The sequence below is a fragment of the Sapajus apella genome, unplaced genomic scaffold (assembly GCF_009761245.1).
Source record: "Sapajus apella isolate SASKATOON/1434 unplaced genomic scaffold, GSC_monkey_1.0 scaffold3, whole genome shotgun sequence".
Lineage (NCBI taxonomy): Eukaryota > Metazoa > Chordata > Mammalia > Primates > Cebidae > Sapajus > Sapajus apella.
The window spans coordinates 32,483,558-32,506,352 of NW_022436943.1; the positions used below are offsets into that span (position 1 = coordinate 32,483,558).

The 22,795-nt window shown below is 39.2% G+C and overlaps 1 long non-coding RNA gene across 2 annotated transcripts in view; it reads right to left on the reverse strand.

The window, feature by feature from the left end:
* LOC116532558 overlaps nucleotides 1-22,795 on the reverse strand; it is a 179,246-nt gene that overhangs the window by 63,959 nt on the left and 92,492 nt on the right. For both annotated transcript variants that reach the window (XR_004260903.1, XR_004260904.1), the window contains exon 2: nucleotides 21,829-21,905. This is a non-coding gene — a long non-coding RNA (uncharacterized LOC116532558). The remainder of the gene's footprint in view (nucleotides 1-21,828; nucleotides 21,906-22,795) is intronic.

Genomic DNA, 22,795 nt, shown 5'->3' on the forward strand with positions numbered 1-22,795 from the left:
AGGGAGACAATTACAATGCAATGTGAGGCATGTACAGGAATCTATGTCATCTTATTCAGAATTGAGGCATAAGGGAAGGCTTCCTGGAGGAAGAAGTAATTGAACTGAGCCCTGGATAATGAATAGAAGTTGAGAAGCCATGGGCAGGAAGAGGATTCCCAGCAGCTCAGCATGAGTGAAGCCTGAGGCCAAGAGGAAGTATGAGGAAACCAAAAACATTTTGGTGTGGTCGCAGTGCAGAGACCAACCCTGTCAAATACACAAAGCATATTTGAGTATTTCATATTTGAAAGATAAAGATTGGGTTTAAAGCTGCAAAGTCAGAAGTCCCATAAACAGTTTCATGGGGCCAGGAGCGGTGGCTCACGCCTGTAATCCCAGCACTTTGGGAGGCTGAGGCAGGCGGAACACGAGGTCAAGAGATTGAAACCATCCTGGCCAACATGGTGAAACCCCCACTCTACTAAAAATACAAAACTTTGCTGGGCGTGGTGGTGCACGCCTGTAGTCTCAGCTACTCGGGAGGCTAAGGCAGAATTGCCTGAACCCGGGAGTCGGAGGTTGCAGTGAGCGGAGATCACGCCAAAAAAAAAAAAAAAAAAAAAAAAATAGCACTCTGGCTCAGTTTGTACTCATGTACATGTATTTTTAAAAGGATTTTTAAAAATTCTTTTAAGTGTCAGCCATAAACTGCTCTCAAAACAAAAGCTGGCAACTATGGCTTTGCTGAGTAGTCCAGGATACAGAATTTGTAAATATTCACCTTTAAAATCATTTGCCTGAAGTGCCTGTGCAGTTCCCTTGCCTCTCTCTGTAAGGACTAGTCATAAGAAGAGAAGTTATAGTCAGTAAAAACAAAAATCCAGAAAGAATCATCTGAAGAGATCAAACGTTGATGTAACATTAATATACTACATGTGATCCTTTATCACCAGAAACACTGGACACATGGGGATACATTTGCACCTCATCTCCACTACTGCATGCCACATTGCAGTTGAAATCTGCATATGGTCCTAAGCAAAAGCACAGAAAAAGCAAAATGTGCCTTTGGTGCTTTCTATTTGTTCAGAATTGCATTGTTCTCGCTACAAAAATAAAACAATAAACAAATAAAAACCTCTTCTTCTTTACCCTCATATTAACAACTACCATTTATTGGTTGTTTAACCAGGCTATGGACACTGTGCTAGTCAATGTATACAAGGTATATACATCATAACCATAGGAAGTAAGTATATTTATTTTATCTTACAAATGAGGAAACAAGCTGGGCACCGTGGCTCACACCTGTAATCCTAGCACCTTGGGAGGCTGAAATGCGAGGATCACTGAGGAAACAGACAACTCAAAATGTATTTATTCCAGGCCATAAAGCTAGTAAAGTAAGCAAGATTTGAACCAGATCATTTTGACTTTGAGAGAAATCCATAGTCTGACCATTTCACAATACTGTGTTTTGCATAATTTAAACCTTTAACTAAAATGAAAATACTGAAGGAAATCAGTGAGTTATATTAGTAGCAGACATTTGAACACAGGTTTTAACTTTCCTGTTGAAGCACACAGGATGTTGGTAATCAGGGCTAGTACATTAATCCAATTTATACAAATTTAAAGCCTCTGATACCAATGTAAACCTTTCACTTGTCCTCATTCATAATCTATTTACCAGGCAACTTTTATTTTCCTTTGTTTTCTTGCTTCCTCTAAAAGAAACTCTTTTCCATATACTTCATCATTCCCATTTACTTGCAGAGTTAATTTTTCTTTCTTTCGTATTCCCAAAGCACTGATTATCTTTCTATATCTAACAGCTCTTACACAATACATTGTATTTTTTACATGTTAATCATTTTCACCTTAACAATCCTAAGGTCTACATTGACTTACAGATTTTTAATGAGGGCATCTAACACTGGCACTGATGAATTGCTGAAAAAATAAGTATATAATTTCTGTCATTATTTCGTGTTTGAAAAATGATTGCCAAAGAGTCAGTGTTACCTAAAATATGTGTCTACAAAAGTTAAATTTTTGTCTATGTGAAACTAATTCTAATTCTTTTTTTTTTTTTTTTTTTTTTTGAAATGGCATTTCACTGTTTCACCCACGCTGGAGTGAAGTAGCATGATCTCAGCTCACTGCAACCTCCACCCCCTGGGTTCAAGCAATTCTCCTCCCTCAGCCTCCAGAGTAGCTGGGATTATAGGCACCCGCCACCAAGCCCAGCTAATTTCTGTATTTAGTAGAGACAGGCTTTAGCTATGTTGACCAGGCTGGTCTCAAACTCCTGACCTCAGGTGATCACCCATCTCAGCCTCCCAAAGTGCTAGGATTACAGGTGTGAGCCATGGTGCCTGGCCCATTTCTTCTTCTCTCTCTTACTTGCTTATTTACTCCTGTTTCTCTTATACTCACACTCTTTCTCTTTTGCTTTTTCACCTTTTTGAAAAAACTTATTTTATTTTATTTATTTTACAGGTTGAATCTCACTCTGTCACCCAGGCTGGAGTGCAGTAGCATCATTATTGCCCACTGCAGCCTCAAACTCCTGGGTTCAAGTGATTCTCCTGTCTCAGGCTCCCCAGTCACTGGGATTACAGACACAAGCCACTGCACCCAATGACTTACTGCTTTTTTCTGTCTCTCTCACTAACTCTGCCTCTCATCATAGTTTGTGTCTGTTTAGCTTCATTCTGCAAACAGGCTTTTTATTATGGCTGGGAAGATGGTCACTGGTCCCAGGTTCAAATTTTCCAAGCTTAGCAACCTAGCAGAAAGAGAACTTGTTTCTTCTAGCACTAAGAATGTCATTACCCTGCTTTGGTGCATCTTACCTTACTTTTTGCTGATAATGTTCTAACATGAGGGTAAGTCAAGAGATTCAACCTCAGATACCTGTAACCTGATCTGTTACTTTCTTTGGTGTATTCATCAGGTTTGCCTCACGATTATGCTGTGTAAGAAGCAACCACCCAAAGCTCCACTCAATTTTCAGGAGATTCTTCCTGGTTGTTCAAAAATTGTTGCCAGCAGTTCTCACGGCTAGTTGCTTCTCATTAACATACTACATTTGGCCCACTCCCTCAACCTTTGATTTACAGTCTCAGGCTTCAGTCTTATTGCCCTAAATTAAATTAGGTCATGCTGTTTTCTGAAACAATTACAAACCAGACTAATGCTAATTTAGTTTAGGCCTGAGCCATATTTGCCATTCATAGATATGAGGTAGTGTCATTTTCTGAAGCGTATAAACCGCTTGGAGGGGTAATGAGTGATTATTTGAAAGATAACAGGGTGTGAGAGCCAAAAGGTGATAAAAGGTTTCTAGAATCAGCAAATAAGCACAGAATATCATACTTATATTTCAGATTGCTTATTTCACTTCAAGTTTGTGGTTTAGGTAACTTGGGTCTTAGGAAGAAGAAACATGCAATGGCCATCATCTGAACTCTCTGTTAGTGGATTCCACTTCAAAGACTGAACTGAGAAGACTTGCAAAGGAAAGATGGAAAGGCAAAGAAGAGACACTTAGTAAGACGTGATATTCCTTCCACCACCTGAGCTAGTGATGAAGAGCAGCTACTTGAGTTTAAACATTTTCCTTCCCTGGAATGAATACTGTATAAGAAATGTCTGTGGTACTTCAATCATTGTTCCAATTCTAAGGGGAAAAATATTAAAATGTTGGTTATAATATCAGAGGAAATTTTTTCTTGGCTAAGAAAATAAAAATATACACATAAAATGGAAAAGGGCAAATGTTACATAATGCAGGAATTCTTTTTAAAAATCCAGTACATCTCAAGTTTCTGATGTGACAAATAAGGATAAGGTTAAGAAACAATTTTAGCAATGGTGAGGACAAGATTATTGCCACTTCTGGCTCATACTCATAGAGTATCTTGGACTCAATGTTTATTCAATGGGCTTCTATGACTTATTAATGAAGGATTTCCTATACACAATTGACTGTGGTTATCAAGCGCCTACCTTAAGTTTTTTCTGTATTTGTCTGCAAGGTAGTTTTGAGCTACCCTGAAGATTTAGGGTGTTCTTCATAACTCTACTTGAAGCTATTTGCTTGGAGAAGGCTCACAACTGTCTGCTTGTTTATATTTTAGGGATGAAATGAAATAATACATGAGATATGGTTCAAATAGTCCTGGGTGCATGGAAAGTGCAGGCCCAGTTATCTTTCTTATTGCTGCCTGATATTTTTCTCCATATAATTGGAATCACTTTTCTGTAAGGTCAAATTCTGTGTGCTAGTTGCTGCTCTAAGGATTGGTGGCAGGAAAGTCCAGCAACACCTTTGTCTGATCTTACAGGATGAATGAAGGAGGCAGCTGGTTTCTAACACCTCTGCTTTGACAGCGCGCAGAGCCACCAGAGCCTCACATACAGTTAAAGTGGTTGGTGGCTTCTGGAGAAAGAGCACTTGAACATCTTCAGAATGCCAGCGTTTTTTCAGGGAATACTATCCATGTGTCTCAAAGTGAAAATTAAATCCAAACTTCCCTCATCATCAAAAACTTGCTGTTCCTCTTTGAAAACTTGGTGAATCTGGTCCTCATGAAAACATGGGTTAGCAAGGATCAGTGCAAAAGGCCAAGTAGCATATGTCTTCTTCCTACTCTTTGACGCTTTATTTTCATGGTCCTAATAATTTTCCCAATAGAATAAAAGCAAACAGTGAAACAAAAAAAGATATAGAAATAATGCTGACAAAAACATAGAGTTCTCCCACAGCTAATGATACAAGACTTGCTAGTTTAATGTGATATAACTTGCTTTGATAATTAAACACCGATAATTAAATGACAATTTAAAGGTTTGTAATTACTGCATTTTTACACCATGATTTTTTTGAATAAAGGTTTTGTGACATATTTTAACTGCATTAGTGTATGAAAAGCAGTAAAATAAACTGCATTCTTTATTTTGAGGTTTATTTTATTTAAAAAATACTTAGAAGTTTTGGAAGGTCATGCCCAAAATATAAAATGCAAATTGGAAAAAGCAGTAACAAATATTTTAATACTTATTTATATTTAAAGAAATGTAAATCAAAGTGAACTTTGATTTTTAAAAAAAAAAATGTTTAAGATTAGACCAGGGTGAAATAGCAGAGGAGGTGGAAATAAGTAGTCCAATATCTTGAAGGAAGAGCTATCAGGATTTGTAGATGGAATGATTGAGGCATGTGAAGGGAGAAACAGGAGTCAAGGATAACTCAGATGTTTTGAGTTTGAGTACCTGGAATGATGAATTTACTGTTGACTGAAATGAAGAAGATGATGAGCAAAGCAGATTTGGGGTAGGAATGTGAAGAAGAGGGGTTTAATTTGGGGCATAATGGATTTTAAGTTCGATTCTATTATCATTAATGGTTTAAGTACTTTTCTCCCAATTTATATTAATTAGATCTATTGGTTTCCAGAGTATTATATTTTTCAACTCAAACTAACCTAAGGAAGATATTTTATACTTAATAATCTGGCTTTTCAAGAGTTCCAATACTACAACAAAGTTGTGAGTGTGTGTGAGAGAGAGAGATTATGTACTTTAAAAAACAAAGACATAGGCTGGGTGTGGTGGCTCACATCTGTAATACCAGCAGTTTGGGAGGCTGAGGTGGGCAAATCATTTGCAGCCAGGAGTTTGAGAACAGCCTGGTCTACATGGTGAAACCCCATCTCTTCTAAAGAAAAAATACAAAAATTAGCCAGGTATGGTGGCACACTCTTATAGTCAGCTATTCGGAGGCTGAGGCAGGAAAATAACCTGGGAGGTGGATGTTTCAGTGAGCTGAGACATGCCACTGCACTCCAGCCTAGTCAACAGAGCAAGACTCATCTCAAAAAACAAAACAAAACCAAAGATGTAAGTATCAACATAATGTCTAATAACTCCCAGGTATTATCACTATATGTTACGTACCACACCTAAAACTTTACAAATGTTATTTTATCTAATCCCCACCAAATACTAGAAGATGGTACTGTTATTTCTCAGATAAAAAAATTGAGGATTTAAATTGGTCAGGGGACACACAGTACTCAGCACAGCTGTGGGGATCAGTATGACTGTAAAGCTCATGCTAAGAGCCACTGAAATATATTTCCTGTACTCATTTATTCTTTATGAAAAATGGTAATATTGATTTTTCATACATATATTCATAAACATTTATAATTTTTATTTATATTTTACTTTTGTGAGCATATTCTTGTTCAGTTTAATACTAAATGGAAACAAATGTTTAAATGTCAATCACAAAACAATATCTAAAGTAATTTAATATGACTGGTTCCAATGTAAGAATTGATTTGATATCAGGGCAGCCATACTGAATTGTCATCAGAATGTACAGTCAAAAATACATGCTTAAAATATTGCTGAGTAAACTAAAAAATGTCAATTATATATACTAGATAACTTCTTTTTTGAAAATCAGACATATTAGCAAATTTTTTAAAAAGCTAAACATGTAAGGTATTTCAAAAGATGAACTTAAACACAGATACTCAGTCTAAATATTAAAATATTAAGGTGGGCACTTTAGTCCTTGGGAATTAAGAACAATTGTCTGAATGAAAGAAAACAGATTAATTAATTACCACTTGCCCTGAAGAAGTGCTATCACTGGATTTTCCACAAAAAAGACCAACTCTCTCAGGGATGTCCTGAACAAAACAAGACCAGAAGAGCAATCTTGTGGTGCCAAGAGCAAATTTGGATTAATCATTAGTAGCTGGTCCTTAGACAATGGAGACATACTGCTTGGGATGCCCACTCTTGTTTCAAATTTTGACTACTACCATCAAGACCAGACACCATCTTTCCCACATCATCAGGGCCTGTGGAAGATCCCATAATGTGCCACTTTTCTAGCATTTTCTTTAGAGAAAATCAAATTAAAAGGAACACCAGTAGTGGCACTGAAATTGAAAAGGACAGATTAGTGCATATGGGGGAAGAAGAGTCTCATTGCACTGCTCTGGGTAGGCAGTGAGGGTTATAAACTGATTCTCTAATAGAATCTTTGCTACAGAAAGTCTTCATATATTATATACAGGTTACAGCAGTTGTCTTTTTTTCATATTTCCCTGGAGTTTCTACGACAGGCAGTATCCAATCAAAAGAAATACAGAAAGCTACCCCAAAGAGAGAATATACAAGTGCTGGGACAATTACCACTATTTTAGGCAACCATATGAGTCAGTGGAGCTGTGAGAGTTGACAGACTACACTGTGTTTCCATTTTTGACTCCTGCCCTCTCTTGATGCCTCTGGTGGTAGAATTAACATAAACAGGCAAGTTATTTGACTGTTTCCATCCTTGCTGTCACTCTTTCATAGATACAGTCTTTAATTAAAATCAAGTCTTGTATTCTACTCTGGGTGGCCTGTCGCCTGTCCTTTCCACCTTAACTGGATAAGCCCAGCTGCAGACCTTCGAGGTGAGCCAGGAAGGGCTGGCTTCTCCTCTCCCTCTCATGCACCCCCAACTTGTCAGGATGGGGTAAAATTCTGTTAACCATTTGGAAAGGCTATTTGTTGAAAAGTTAAAAAAAAAATAACACACAGTAGACCCTTGAATAACAAGTTTGAACTGTGCAGCTTCATGTACATGCAGATTTTTTTCAATAAAAGTTGCACCAGGTGAGCCTGCTTCTCCTGCCTCCCTTTCCACCTCCTTGATCTTTTTTGCCTCTGCCACCCTGAGACAGCAAGACCAACCCCCTCCTCCTCCTCTTCAGCCTATTCAGTGAGGAGGAGGAAGACTTATATAATGATCCACTTTCACTTAATCAATAGTAAATATATTTTTCTTTCTTATGGTTTTCTTAACGACATTTTCTGTTCTCTAGCTTACTTTATTGTGAGAATGAATACAATACATAATGCATTAACATACAAAATATGTGTTAACTGTTTATGTTATGGGCTTTGGGTTAACAGCAGGCTGTTAGCAGTTAAGCTTCTGGGAAATCAAAAGTTATACCTGGAATTTTTTATTGTGCAAGGGGTCAGTGCCCCTAACTTTCATGTTGTTCAAGCGTCAACTAATTTAATTAATTAATTAATTAATTAATTGTGACAAGGTCTGGCTCTATCATCCAGGCTGGAGTGCAGTGGCATGATTTTGGTTCACTGCAAACTCTGCCTCCTGGGCTCAAGCCATCCTCCCTCAGCCTCCTGAGTAGCTGAGACTGTAGGTGTGCACCATCATGCCTGCTAACTTTTGTATTTTTTGTTGAGAGGGGGGGTTTCACCATGTTGTTGAGGCTGGTCTCGAACTCGTGAGCTCAAGCAATCTGCCCAACTTGGCCTCTCAAAGTGCTGGGATTACAAGCATGAGCCACAATGCCTGGCCTATTTTATTATTTTATTTTTTTGAGACAGGGTCTCACTGTGTCACCAGGCTGGAGTGCCATGACACAATCACAACTCACTGTAGCCTTGACCTTCCAGGTGCCAACTAATTTTAGTATTAACTAATAGTTAATAGTTTAACTAATCCTATACATCCCTAAAAAACAGAATTACAGATGTCTCTTAATTAGATCATTATTTTCAATCACCAATTAGCATTAATCAAGAAACCTCCTTTACCTCTGATGCTCTTATGCCTAATCTGTTGAAAAAGCTATAGGATTATGCACATCTCATGCTTTTTTCAGAGGGGCTGAATCAATCCTGATATCAGACTCTCCCTTTTCCTGCAATTAGTAACATCTCAATTCAACTACATTGTTTTTTTACTATAATCCATGGACCATCTTCCCTCCTCCCTCCGTTTTTTGTTGATATTGACTTCTTCAGGCCAGCTATTACTTATTACTTGGCACTTTCTCTCCTTTCTTTGCTATCAGTTGTCTTCAACTTTACTTTTCTTTTCTTTTAACTGACTGTCTTTGCAGAAGTACTCTTTCTTTAATGGTGAATTTATTCCACATACTTAACATATATTGAGATTTTGGAAGTAATAGGCTTTTTCCCCCAGTGTTGTTTAAAACCAGATTCAAAGTGAAATAGTGAAGGAAAGAAAGAATCGAATCATATCTCTTTGATACAAAAAACTCTAGAAATTCTTTTTTTTTTTTTTTTTTTTTTTTTTTGAGGCAGGTGTCTCACACTATTTGCCCAGGCTGGATTGCAGTGGAATGATCTCTGCTCACTGCAGTCTTGATCTCCTGGGCTTAAGCAATCCTCCCACTTCAGCCTCCTGAGTAAATGAGACCACTGGTGTGTGCCACCATGCCAGGTTAATTTTTGTATTTTTTTGTAAAATGGGGTTTCACCATGTTGCCCAGCCTGGTCTCAAACTCCTGGGCTTAAGCAATTTGCCTCCCTCCACCTCCCAAAGTACCAGCGTTACAGCTCTGAGTCACTGTTCTGATCTAGAAATTCTTAATAACATAAATTAGTGCTAACTAGCAGACTAATAAAGTCTTATTTGTTAATTAACATTTTTTGGTGTCTCACTGACTGTTAATGTGGTATACCTTCACTTTATTCATTAAAAAAAAAAAGAAGATGCATAGAATGCTGCTTTCCTTTCGTGGGTTTTAGTCTCTGGTTTACTTTCCATTTCCAGTCTTTATTATTTCTACATGGATGAATGACTATATTTTTCTATTCTTAATTTAAAAACAGGTCATGAGAAAAAATTTATTCCAATGCAACTAATCTTTAGATAGCTAGTGCCAAAAATGCAACATTTATAACATTGTCCTCACTGGCTTTCCTTTTGAAACTGTGATGCCAGGGAAAATGATTTACTGTCAGCCTGGACCAAGACTTGTGCTTTGTAGAAAAGATTTATTGGTATCAACTTAGCATAACGCCGTAATCATCCTGAAAAGACATTTGTCACCATAAGCTCTTATATTCAGATGTCTGACACTTTCCATAAAACTACACTTCAAGTGGAAAAGTGGGATTTCACATCCTTTATTGCAGTGTTTCTTGTTCATTTAAAAGTCTATCATTTCTATGAACTTTCTGGATACACTAGGGCAGTGTTTCTGGGATTCATCTCTAGATTTCCATGAGACGGGTGGAAACCACAAATGTACTTTTTAAACAAGTGCCTGAGGGGATGTTGCTCTCTGGAAGAGGGTATGGTGTACTGCATATTAATTGTGGATCTACTCTTTTTATATGTGTAACTTTGAATAAGTTAATGTGGTCTCTCTGCCTAATTTGTTTCTATATGTATATTTCCTTACATACACATTCATTGTGCAAGTAAACTTTCTGTTCACAAAGAGTGAAGTTTAAAGAAAATAAAGAAGTACCTAACAGAAAGTATAAGCAGGAAGCAGATAATACATCTTAGTTTTATTTCTCTGCAATTCATGACAGCAAACACAAACCCACAAATAAAATTATATATGTATATACATGTAGCTATAGAAATAAGGAATTGGTCTCTGATCAGAAAGGTAAACAAGGCCACAGCCTCGCAAAGAGTCAAGTTTAGGAGACATAAACACAAGCCAGTGTTTGTAGCAAGATGGACAATCAGAGAAGGCCTGACTTGGGACCACAGTCCCAAAGAAGACTAAGAAGCTGAAAACATTCCCCAGTATCAATGACAGGACCTCAGATTTGACCGGAGTTTAAAGTGCTTAATGCACTTAAGGTAGCTTGAAATGACCATTTACCATATTCATTAACTTGTCAAGATATAGAGGCTTTAAAACTTGTGCACACATTAATTAGTCCATCATTTATTCTTATCTTTGCTACAAATCAGAGGAGTTCAAAAGTCAACCTAATGGCATTTGTGCATTTCAATTGATTCCAAATGCAGGATTATTATAGCATTTACTTTTAAAAAATAATTTATAACAAGCATCCTTTTTAATGTGGATCTGTGAGATCTAAATGAGGCCACTTATTTAAAATGTGTAAGTTGATTTTTATGTAACTGCTGTATTCTGCTTTCTATCTGAAACTCAGAGAAATATCTCCCTTTAATGGGTCTTGGAGAAAATACTGTGAATCTTGATGTCAACCAAAAGAAAGAAGCTCCCAAGCAGTATCAGGTAGCTGTTATTTCCAGAATTATCTATTTTGGTAATACTCCAAGATTTAATTGTTAAATTATATACAGTAAAATGAGATATATATTCAAAAAAAGTATTGCCTTTTAGTCATTAGTCCATTTTCACAATGCTATAAATAAATGCCCATACCGGGTAATTTATTTTAAAAAAGAGGTTTAATTGACTCAGTTCCACATGGCTAGGGTGGCCTCAGGAAACTTACGATCATGGTGGAAGTTAAGGTGAAACAGGCATCTTCTTCCCAAGGTGACAGGAGGGAGGGAGGAAACAAAAGGGGAACTGCCAAACACTATTAAAACCAGCAGCTTTTGTGAGAACTCACACACTATCATGAGAACAACATGGGGGCAACTGCCCCCATGGTCCAATCACTTCCCTCCTTTGACACGTGGGGATTACAGATCCCTCGCTTGACATGTGGGGATTACAATTTGAGATTGGATTTGAGTGTGGACAAAGAGCCAAATCTATAATTCTGCCCCGGCCCCTCCCAAATCTCATGCCCTTTTCACATTTCAAAACCAATCATGCCTTCCCAACAGTCCCCCAGAGTCTTAACTCATTCTAGCACTAACCCAAAAGTCCAAGTCCAAAGTTTCATCTGATATAAGTCCCTTCTGCCTATGAACCTGTAATATCAGAAGCAAGTTACTTACTTCCAAGTTAAAATGAGGGTATAGACACTGGGTAAATATTCCCATTCTAAATGGAAGAAATTGGCCAATCAAAGGGGCTATGGGACCCATGAAAGCCCAAAATCCAGTGGAGCAGTCATTAAATCTTAAAGCTCCAAAATGGTCTATTTGACTCCATATCTCACATCTGGGGCAGGCCAATGCAAGGAGTGGGCTCCCAAAGCCTTAGAAAGATCCTTCACAGGCTGGCATTGAGTGCCTGCAGCTTTTCCAGGTTCATGGTACAAGCTGTTAGTGGATCTACAATTCTGAGGTCTGAAGGATGGTGGATCTCTTCTCACAGCTCTGCTAGGCAGTGCCCCAGTGGGGACTCTGTGTGGGGGCTCCAGCTCCACATTTCCCTTCTGCACTACATTAGCAGAGGTTCTCCATGAGGGTTCCGCCCCTGCTGCAGCCTGCTGCAGGCTTCTGCCTGGACATCTAGGTGTTTCCATACATCCTCTGAAATCGAGGCAGAGATTCTCAAAGTTCTTTTGTCTTCTGCATACTCACAGGCCAAACACCACCAGAAGCCACCAAGGCTTAGGGCTTTCATCCTCTGAAGCAATGGCCTGAGCTGTGCCTTGGCCCCTTTTAGCCATGGCTGAAACTGGAGTGGTTGGGATCCACAACACCAAGTCCCAGCGCTTCTCTTGCAGGGAGCAGTGGAGCAGCTGGCCCACAAAAACCACTTTTTCCTCTTAGGCCTCTGGATCTGTGATGGGAGGGGCTACCACAAAGATCTCTGATATGCCCTGGAGACATTTTTCCCATTGGCATGGCTAATAACATTTGACTCTTCATTAGTTATGCAAATGCGTGCAGCCAACTTGAATTTCTCCCCAGAAAATAGGGTTTTCTAATTTCAAACCACCTCTTAGTGAGCATACATAACTAATTGCTTTCAGAATCAACCAAGTGACCTCTTGAATGCTTTGCTGGTGAGAAATTTCTTCTGTCAGATACCCTAAATCATCTCTCTCAGGTTCAAAGTTCCACAGATCTCTAGGGCATGGGCCAAATGCCACCAGTCTCTTTGCTATCGTATAGCAAGACTGACCTTTACTCCAGTTTCCAGTAAGTTCCTCATCTCCATCTTAGACCACCTCAACCTGGACTTCATTGTTCATATCAATATCAGCATTTTGGTCAAAACCATTCCAAAAGTCTCTAGGAGGTTCCAAACTTTCCCACATCTCCCTGTTTTCTCTTCTTTTGATCCCTCCAAACTGTTCCAGCCACGGCTTGTTGTCCAGTTCCAAAGTTGCTTCCATATTTTCAAGTATCTTTATACCAGTGCCCCACTCCTGGTATCTGTATTAGTCCATTTTCACAGTGCTATAAATACATGAGATTGGATAATTTATGAAGGAAAGAGATTTCATTGACTCACATTTCCAGATCACTTCAGTCTAGAGGTTCAATAGTAAAATCCCATCTCTACAAAAAAAATTTAAAAATTGGCTAGGTATGGTAGTGCATGCCTATGGTCCCAGCTACTAGGGAAGTTCAGGCCAGAGGATCACTTGAGCCCAGGAGGTCGAGGCTGCAAGTTGAGGCTGAGCAGTGACTGTGCCAATGCCCTGCAACCTGGGTGACAGAGTGAGACCCTGTCTCAAAAAAAAAAAAAAAAATGATTCAAAAGAGAATTTTCATGGCATTACATCTTTGTGGACCCATTTCTTATCCATAAAATCATACACGCTATTCCTTCCCCCAAAACCCACCCTCCAAACCCCACCCAGCATTCTTGGGAATATTCAAGTACAAGATAGGTGATTTCACCATGAAATTATGAAGTAGAAATATGACTTTTAGCCATTTGATGAGATTAGGTTTTAGCCATTACGGAAATGTGTTGCAAAGTGAAATTAGACTCAATAGGTTACATTTTATTTCTGTATTTTAATCATACTTCTAATTCATAATTTCATGGTGAAATCACCCATCTTGTATTTAAACATTCTGAAGAATGCTGGGTGAGTGTTGGAGGGTGTGTGTTGGAGAAGAATTGTGTGTATGATGTTATGGGTAAGAATGGGTTAAAAAGGATGCAATGGCAGAAAAAGCATTTCTTGAGAAACTTATGAAAGAATGCTGTTACATACAAAATTAAGCATACAACGGAGTGGTACAGACAGTTTTGTGACATATGTAGGAGTTTTACTCACCCATCAAGCCTCAGTTTAGAAATCCCTTCCTCTGGGAAGCCTGTCCTGATCAATAAGGTTAGATTAGATGCCTCTCCTATGGAGTTTCACAGCACTCTGTTCAACTCTGTCACAGCACTCTTACATCGAACTGCCTGCTCACAGTTCTGTCTCATATAACAAAACAACAACCATTCACTAAACATTTCACTGAATGTATTAGTCCATCTTCATGCTGCTGATAAAGACATACCCGAGATTGGAAGAAAAAAAAGTTTAATTGGACTTACAGTTCCACATGGCTGGGAAGGCCTCAGAATCATGGCAGGAGGTGAAAGCATTTCTTACATGGCAGAGGTAAGAGAAAAAATGAGGAAGATGCAAAAGTGGAAACCCCTGATAAAACCATCAAATCTCATGAGACTTATTCACTACCACAAGAACAGTATGGGGAAACTGCCCCCAAGATTCAAATTATTTCCCACCAGGTCCCTCCCACAACACATGGGAATAATGGGAATACAATTCAAGATGAGATATGGGTGGGGACACAGAGCCAAACCATATCACTAAATAAAGTACCCTGCTTAAAGCTTTAAGTAATTATCTTCTTTAATAATAACAACAACCTAGTAATAAGGTAGGTATTATTATACCATTTTGAAAATGAGAAAATAGATGTATAAGGAGGTGAAGCAGCTATCCAAGGTCAAAGAGCTTAGCACATTGGATAGAACGAAATCAAATCTAGGCAGTGTGACTACAAAGCAGGGAAAATATATTTTTGTCCCATACTAGCAGAAAGCTGGGCACTTAACATCTAAATATTTGTTGAATGACTCATTTAATTATTTCAGAGAAGAGGGAGACAGATGAAGACTAGTGCTACACAGGAAAACTTGCTAGGGAGAGGGTGGAATTTGAGCTGGGCCTTGAAAAATGGGGGAGATTTCGATGAATTTAGAGGAATATAAAGAGCACTTGGTGTGGAGAACTTGAGTCAAGCAATGAGAATAGGCTACGTTGTGTGCCCTGGGGTCAATAAGGAATCTGTCTTAATTATAAAAAAAGAAGCAAGTTAGTGGGCATGGAGACTGGGTAGGCAGGTTGAAGTTGGACTGCTGAAGCCCTCAGAATCCAAATGAAGTCACTGAGTAGGAGGTAGAAAGCCATTAAAAAATTCTGTATATGAACATTACATATTAAGAACAGTTTTTAAGTGAAAGCATTATGGAAAAAAGCAACAATCTAGATAAATTTTGGGGAATGCATATTTAAACTGATTCCAAGGATAGCTTTCATTTTATAATTTTTATTTGGTTGACTAATGTTAATGAGTACCTTTGAAACTACCATTGCAAAATTGTAACTGGGACAGTGAAAGAGATCTGACCCAACCAACGCCATCTTTCTTCTAACCCCCAAGCTGTCCTTGTTCATCCCTGGGCATAGTCTGAACTAATTTTGGGAAGAATTTAGTTTATAGTTTAAAACAAAGATAATAACAGGTCTTTCCCAATGCAAATCCCCTCCTTGCCTGGGGACTAAACTAGCCACAAGATTAGAAATTATGGTTTAGGGGTTATGCAGCTGGAGGCTACAAGATTCTGACCCTCCCTAAACTGCTCCTAAAATCAGTACTTGAGATATTTTGTGCACCCTGCACTTGATGTATCAGCTGGCACCACCCAGACCAATAAATTGGCTCATCTGATCTTGTACCCCACCCCACCCAGGAACTGACCCAGCATAAGACAACTTTAACTCCCTAGGATTTCATCTCTGACCTGACCAATCAGCACTTCTGGATCACTGGCTTCCCTCCACCTACCAAGTTGTCCTTAAACACTCTCATCCCCAACCTGTGGACTCTCTAGGTCCCTAGGAAACGATTTCTGCCTTGCCTTACAGGGGTTCTTGGGGCAGGCTGCCTGAGGTACTGGGAAAAGGCCACAGGGAGAAGGAAACCTCTAGCTGAACTTTGTAACAATTCCAATTTAATGAGAAGACTCTTGGCCAGAACTCAGGGGAAGGCATGAATCCAGTGTGCAGACTCCACAGGCAGGGAAGCACAAAAGCCCTTCTTGCTTTCACAGCTGGGAGGTGGGTAGCCAGGGGCAAGTTCTCAGCCTTGCTCACCCACTGCCTGGAAACAGACTCAGTGTCATTGCGGGGGGCAGAATGGAAGTAAGATTGTTCTTTTGGATTGTGAGGGAGCTGGGTGAGGCCTGTGACTGTCAGCTTTCCCCCACTTCCCTGACAACCTGCATGACACAGTAGAGGCAGTCATAAGCTTTCTAGGAATATAACTTCATTGACCTGGGAACCACACCCCCATCCTCACAGCACCTGCAGCAAGACCTGCCCAAGGAGAGTCTGAACTCAGACATACCTAGCCCTACTGCAACCTGATAGTCGTTCCTTAACCACCCTGGTAGGTGAAGACAAAGGGCATATACTCTTGGGAGTTCTAGGGCCCCACCCACCACCTGATCCTCTCCATACTACCACAGCTGTTGCTCTTTTTAAAGTGCCACCTCGACCATCCTGGCCAACATGGCGAAACCTTGTCTTTACTAAAAATACAAAAAAATTAGTTGGGTGTGGTGGCACATGGCTGTAGTCCCAGCTACTCAGGAGGCTGAGGCAGGAGAATTGCTTGAACCAAGGAGGTGGAGATTGCAGTGAGCTGAGATTGCACCACTGTACTACAGCCTGGGCAACAGTGTGAGACTCTGTCTCAAAAATAAATAAATAAATAAATAAATTAATTAATTAAAGTGCCACCTCCTGGCAGGAGATCAACAGCACAAAAACAGTACATTAAACAGCCACAACTAAGGACCCTTACAAAGTCCATTTACTCCCCCTGCCACCTCCACCGGAGTAAGTGCTGGTATCCATGGCTGAGACACCCACTGACAGTTCACATCACAGGACTCTGTGCAGACAACCCCCAGTACCAGCCAGGAGCCTGGTAGATCTGCTACGTGACTAGATCCAGAAAAGAGATAACAATCACTACAGCCCAGCTCTCAGGAAGCCATATCCCTAGGAAAAGAGGGAGAGTACTACATCAATGGAACACCCTATGGGACAAAAGACTCAGAACAACAGCTTTGGGCCCTAGACCTTCCTTCTAACAGAGCCTACCCAAATGAGAAGGAAGTAGGACTCTGGTAATATGACAAAATAAGGTTCATTGACACCCTTAAAAAAAATCATATGACTGAGAACCTAAAAGCACATGCAATAAAAACAAAGATAAATAGTTAGGACTTAATTAAACTAAAGAGTTATTCACAGCAAAAGGAGCAGTCAGCAAAGTAAACAGACATCCCACAGAGTGGGAGAAAATCTTCACAATATACATATCTGAAAAAGGACTAATATCCAGAATCTACCGTAAACTGTAATAAATTATCAAGAAACAAACAAACAAACCCAGCAAAAAGTGGGTTAAGGACATAAATAGAAAATTTTTAACAGAAGATATACAAATGGCTAACAAACATATAAAAAAATGCTCAACATCACTAATGATCAGGGAAATGCAAATCAAAACCGCAATGTAATATCACCTTACTCCTGCAAGAATGGCCATAATAAAAAAATCAAAAAATAATAGATGTTGGCATGGATGTGGTGAACAGGGGACACTTCTACACTGCTGGTGGGAATGTAAACTAGTACAACCACTATAGAAAACAGTGTGGAGATTCCTTAAAGAAATAAAAATAGAACCTCCATTTGATTCAGCAATCCCACTACTGGGTATCTACCCAGAGGAAAATAAGTCATTATATGAAAAAGATACTTGCACATGCATGTGTATAGCAGCACAATTCACAATGACAAAAATGTGGAACCAGCCCAAATGCCTGCCCATCAATCAACGAGCGGAGAAAGAAACTGTAGTATATATACACAATGGAACACTACTCAGCCATACAAAAGGAAACAATTAATGGCATTTGCAGCAACCTGCATGGGATTGAAAACTATTATTCTGAGTGAAGTAACTCAGGAATGAAAAACAAAATATCATATGTTTTCATTCACAAGTGTAGTTAAGCTATGAGGATGCAAAGGCATAAGAATGACACAACAGACTTTGGAGACTCAGGAGGAAAGGGTGGGAAGGGGATGAGGGACAAAAGACAGGGTCTCGATCTGTCACCCAGACTGGAGCGCAGTGGTCTATCACGGCTCACTGCAGCCTTGAACTCCCAGGCTCAAGCCATCCTCCTGCCTCAGCCTCCCAAGTAGCAATGCCAAGGCAATTTTTGAAAATGTTGTAGAGATAAGGTCTCACTACATCATCCAGACTGGTCTCAAAATTCTGGATTCAAGCAATCCTCCTGTCTCAGCCTCCGAAAGTACTGGGATTATAGGCATGAAGCACTGCACCCAGCTAGGAGTGCTAATTATTCCTTCTTATTTGCAGAGACTCTTTGAGATTCCATGTTTAATAGAGCTAATAGTACATGTTGATGACTATATGTGAAGGTAAATGTTACATGCTGAGACAAACGGCTTTTTACTTAAGGTTAACTCCATGTAGTAAAGATAGTTTGAGAACAAACAACCTTCTGTCACTTGATCTTCCCTGGCTTAAGTAAGCTTCCAATTAGACTATCACTTAGTGGTGTCTAAGAAGAGAAAAGCTTGCTTAAAACCTGAGGAAACTCTCCTATTTGCATCTTATTTGTAAATATGTTCTATCATATTTACTCTAGACTCATCTATCTTTAATTGAATAGCTAATAGTCTTCTCAAAGATATCAAGCCCAAGCTCACTCCTGATCTTCCCTCCAACCCTGCTCCTCCTGCAATCCTTCCCATCTTGGTAAACAAGAACTGAATTCTGTCAGTTACTCCTTTCGAAAACTAGGAGTCCACTCTTACATATTCTGCCTTATATATTTCTAGTTTGCACTTGTCCACTGCTACCACACTAGTTTAATTCTCCATTATATTTTGAATTGGTTATACAACAGCCACTTATTTTGTCTTGCTTCTTCCATCCCATTTCTTTTTATAGTCTGTTCCCTAAGTGGCCAGAATAATCACGTAATTTCATCCTTCTATTTAAACTTCTCCAGTAGCTTCACATCTCACTTACAGCAAAAGCTAGAGAATACTCAGTGGCTTAAAAGGCCTGGTACAATCTGGTAACAATTAAAAAGTCTGACAATATTGAGTATTGGGGGGTCGTGGAACACTAAGAGGTTTTGTTTTATTTACATTTTCAGTTAAATTTAATTTTTTAATTTGCTGGTGAGAGTGTAACTGGTATAATCACTTTGAAGAACAATCTGTCAATATCTAATGAATCTGAAAATGCCTACTCTGACAATGATTTTGCTTTTATGTTTATGCCTAAAAAGTATCTTCTCTGTATAGAAAGTGACAGACAATAATTTTTATAACAGTGTTACTTGTAACAGGAAAAAGCTGGAACAATCCATCTCTATTTACAAGACATGGATAAATAAATCTTGGTATGTTTACATAATTATTACCACTTAGCAATAAAAATCATGGAACTGAAGCTACATTTATCAACACAGAGGGCCACACAGAAGGATTAATCAGTATTAATGCCTTATCTCCCAAACTGAGTAGTGGGTTTAGAGGTGTTCATTATATTAGTCCTTATCACTGTCCTAACTCTGAAATATATGACAATTTTTAAAAGAAGTAAATGGGAAATTTGTAGAATGTGCAAAAAGTGTAGCAGATGTTTTAGTTCATGGTTGTGTTGCTGTAAAGGAGTACCTGAGACTGTGTAATTTATAAAGAAAGATTTAATTGGCTCATGGTTCTTCAGGCCATTCAGTAAGCATGGCACTGGCATCTGCTGGGCTTATAGAGGGGCCTCAGGGAGCTTTACTTAAGGCAAAAGGAGAAGCAGGAACAGACACATCACATGGCAAGTGAGGGAGCAAGAGAGAGGAGGGAGGAGATCCCAGACTATTTTAAACAGCTAGCTCTCCTGTGAAATAATTGAGTGAAAACTCATTCATCACCAAGAGGAGAGTGCTAAACCATTAAGGAGGGATCTGTTCCCATGATCCAATCACCTCCAACACTGGGAATCATATTTCAAGATGGACAAATCCAAATCATATCACAGAGAGAGCTTGTTAGGGGAGGGACATGAATGGACACAGAGACTGGCATGTAGAATAGTGTGTTGGGATTGAGGAACTTAATTTTCATCCCTTTCCTCTTCATTCCACTCTGTTTGTTGTGTGTGTGCGGGCAGGGGATGTTCAGGTTTTCATCTTTGCAATAGCCTCCTATTTGTTCTTCCTCCCGAGAGTCTTGTTCCCATCAATACATTTCTTGAATAGTCCTGAGTGGTCTGTGTAAACTCAAATCTGATCATGTCAGTCCCACTGCTTGGCAATCTTAAAAAACTCTTGGCACTGGTACTAAAACAGAGATATAGACCAATGGAACAGAACAGAGCCCTCAGAGGCAACACCACACATCTACAACCATCTGATCTTTGACAAACCTGACAAAAACAAGCAATGGGGAAAGGATTCCCTGTTTAATAAATGGTGTTGGGAAAACTGGCTAGCCATGCGCAGAAAGCAGAAACTGGACCCCTCCTGACACCTTACACTAAAATCAACTCCAGATGGATTAAAGACTTAAACATAAGACCTAACACCATAAAAACCCTAGAAGAAAATCTAGGCAAAACCATTCAGGACATAGGCATAGGCAAGGACTTCATGACCAAAACACCAAAAGCATTGACAACAAAAGCCAAAATAGACAAATGGGACCTAATCAAACTTGACAGCTTCTGCACATCAAAAGAAAGTCATTAGAATGAATCAGCAACCAACAGAATGGGAAAAAAATTTTGCAATCTACCCATCTGACAAAGGGCTAATATCCAGAATCTACAAAGAACTAAAACAAATTTACAAGAAAAAAACAAACAAGCCCATTCAAAAGTGGGCAAAGGATATGAACTGACACTTTTCAAAAGAAGACATACATGAGGCCAACAAACATGAAAAAATGTTCATCATCACTGGTCATTAGAGAAATGCAAATCAAAACTACATTGAGATACCATCTCACGCCAGTTAGAATGGTGATCATTAAAAAATCTGGAGACAACAGATGCTGGAGAGGATGTGGAGAAATAGGAACACTTTTACACTACTGGTTGGAGTGTAAATTAGCTCAACCATTGTGTAAGACAGTGTGGCGATTCCTCAAGGACCTAGAAATAGAAATTCCATTTGACCCAGCAATCCCATTACTGGGTATATATCCAAAGGATTATAAACAGTTCTACTATAAAGACACATGCACACAAATGTTCATTGCAGCACTGTTTACAATAGCAAAGACCTGCAACCAACCCAAATGCCCATTGATGATAGACCGGACAGGGAAAATGTGGCACATATACACCATGGAATACTATGCAGCCATAAAAAATGATGAGTTTGTGTCCTTTGTAGGGACATGGATGAAACTGGAAACAATTATTCTCAGCAAACTGACAAAAGAACAGAAAATCAAACACCACATGTTCTCACTCATAGGTGGGTGTTGAACAATGAGAACACATGGACACAGGGAAGGGAGCATCACACACTGGGGTCTGTCACAGGGAAATAGGGGAGGAACAGCAGGGTGTGGGGAGTTGGGGAGAGATAGCACGGGGAGAAATGCCAGATATAGGTGAAGGGGAGGAAGGCAGCAAATCACACTGCCGTGTGTGTACCTATGCAACAATCTTGCATGTTCTTCACATGTACCACTAAACCTAAAATGCAATAAAAAAAGAAAAAAAAACCTCTTCTTTGCTTATACTGAGTACAAACAGATTTCTTAATATGCTATAGAGGGACCCCATTAATGTGACTCGAGCATACTTACGAATATCTGATCCCAAGTATTTCTGTCCACAGCTCTATTCTTGCTCATGCTCCTCCTGATCATGATCATCCTTACACCTGCCGAACACCAACATGAGACATAGATTATGGGACTTCTAGTTTCTCTAGGGGTAGCAAGTCCTTCCTTTCTCTGTATTCCTATAGAATTTTCCACATACATCTTTTATAGCAGCTATACTGTGTAGCACTTTTATTAGGTAATAGTTATATTTCTGTCCTCAATACAATCTACTAAAAGTCACAGATTGTAGTTTTTTGTTGTTGCATTTTGTTTATTTCTTTGTTTTAAAATCTTTACACAGTTCCTGGCAAGATATTTAACACATAGGGGTGCTAAGTAATTGCAGAATTAAGGAAAGAATAAGTAGATGGTCCTTCTTTCTTTCTCCCTCTTTCCTCACTCCCTCCCTCCCTCCCTTCCTTCCTTCTTTTTCTTTCTATTGTTGTTATTTTGAGACAGGGTCTCACTCTGTTGTCCAGGTTGGAATGCAGTGGCAAAATCATGCTACACTGCAGCCTTGACCTCCCCAGACACAGGTGATCCTCCAGCCTCAGACTCCTGAGTAGTTGAGACTACAGGTACACACCACCATGACTAACTAATTTTTGTAGAGATGGGGCTTTCTACAGAAAATAGGGAAATGTTGCCCAGGCAGCCTTCAATCTCCTGGGCTCAAGTGATCTGCCCACCTCGACCTCCCAAAGTGCTGAGATTATAGGCATGAGCCACCATGCCCAGCTCAGCCGCCTTCTTCATTTTTAAAAGTATTTTTATTTTTATTTAGATCTTCCTTCAAGAAAGAGAGAATGTAGGTCTTATTTAGCAAAATTGTAAGTGATAAGAATAGAATGTCAGGTGAGTTATAAACCCAGTTTCAAGTTCTTAGTTATTCAGTTGCCTTTTCCCATTATTTAAAATGCTATTTAGGCTTATATGTACTTTCAAC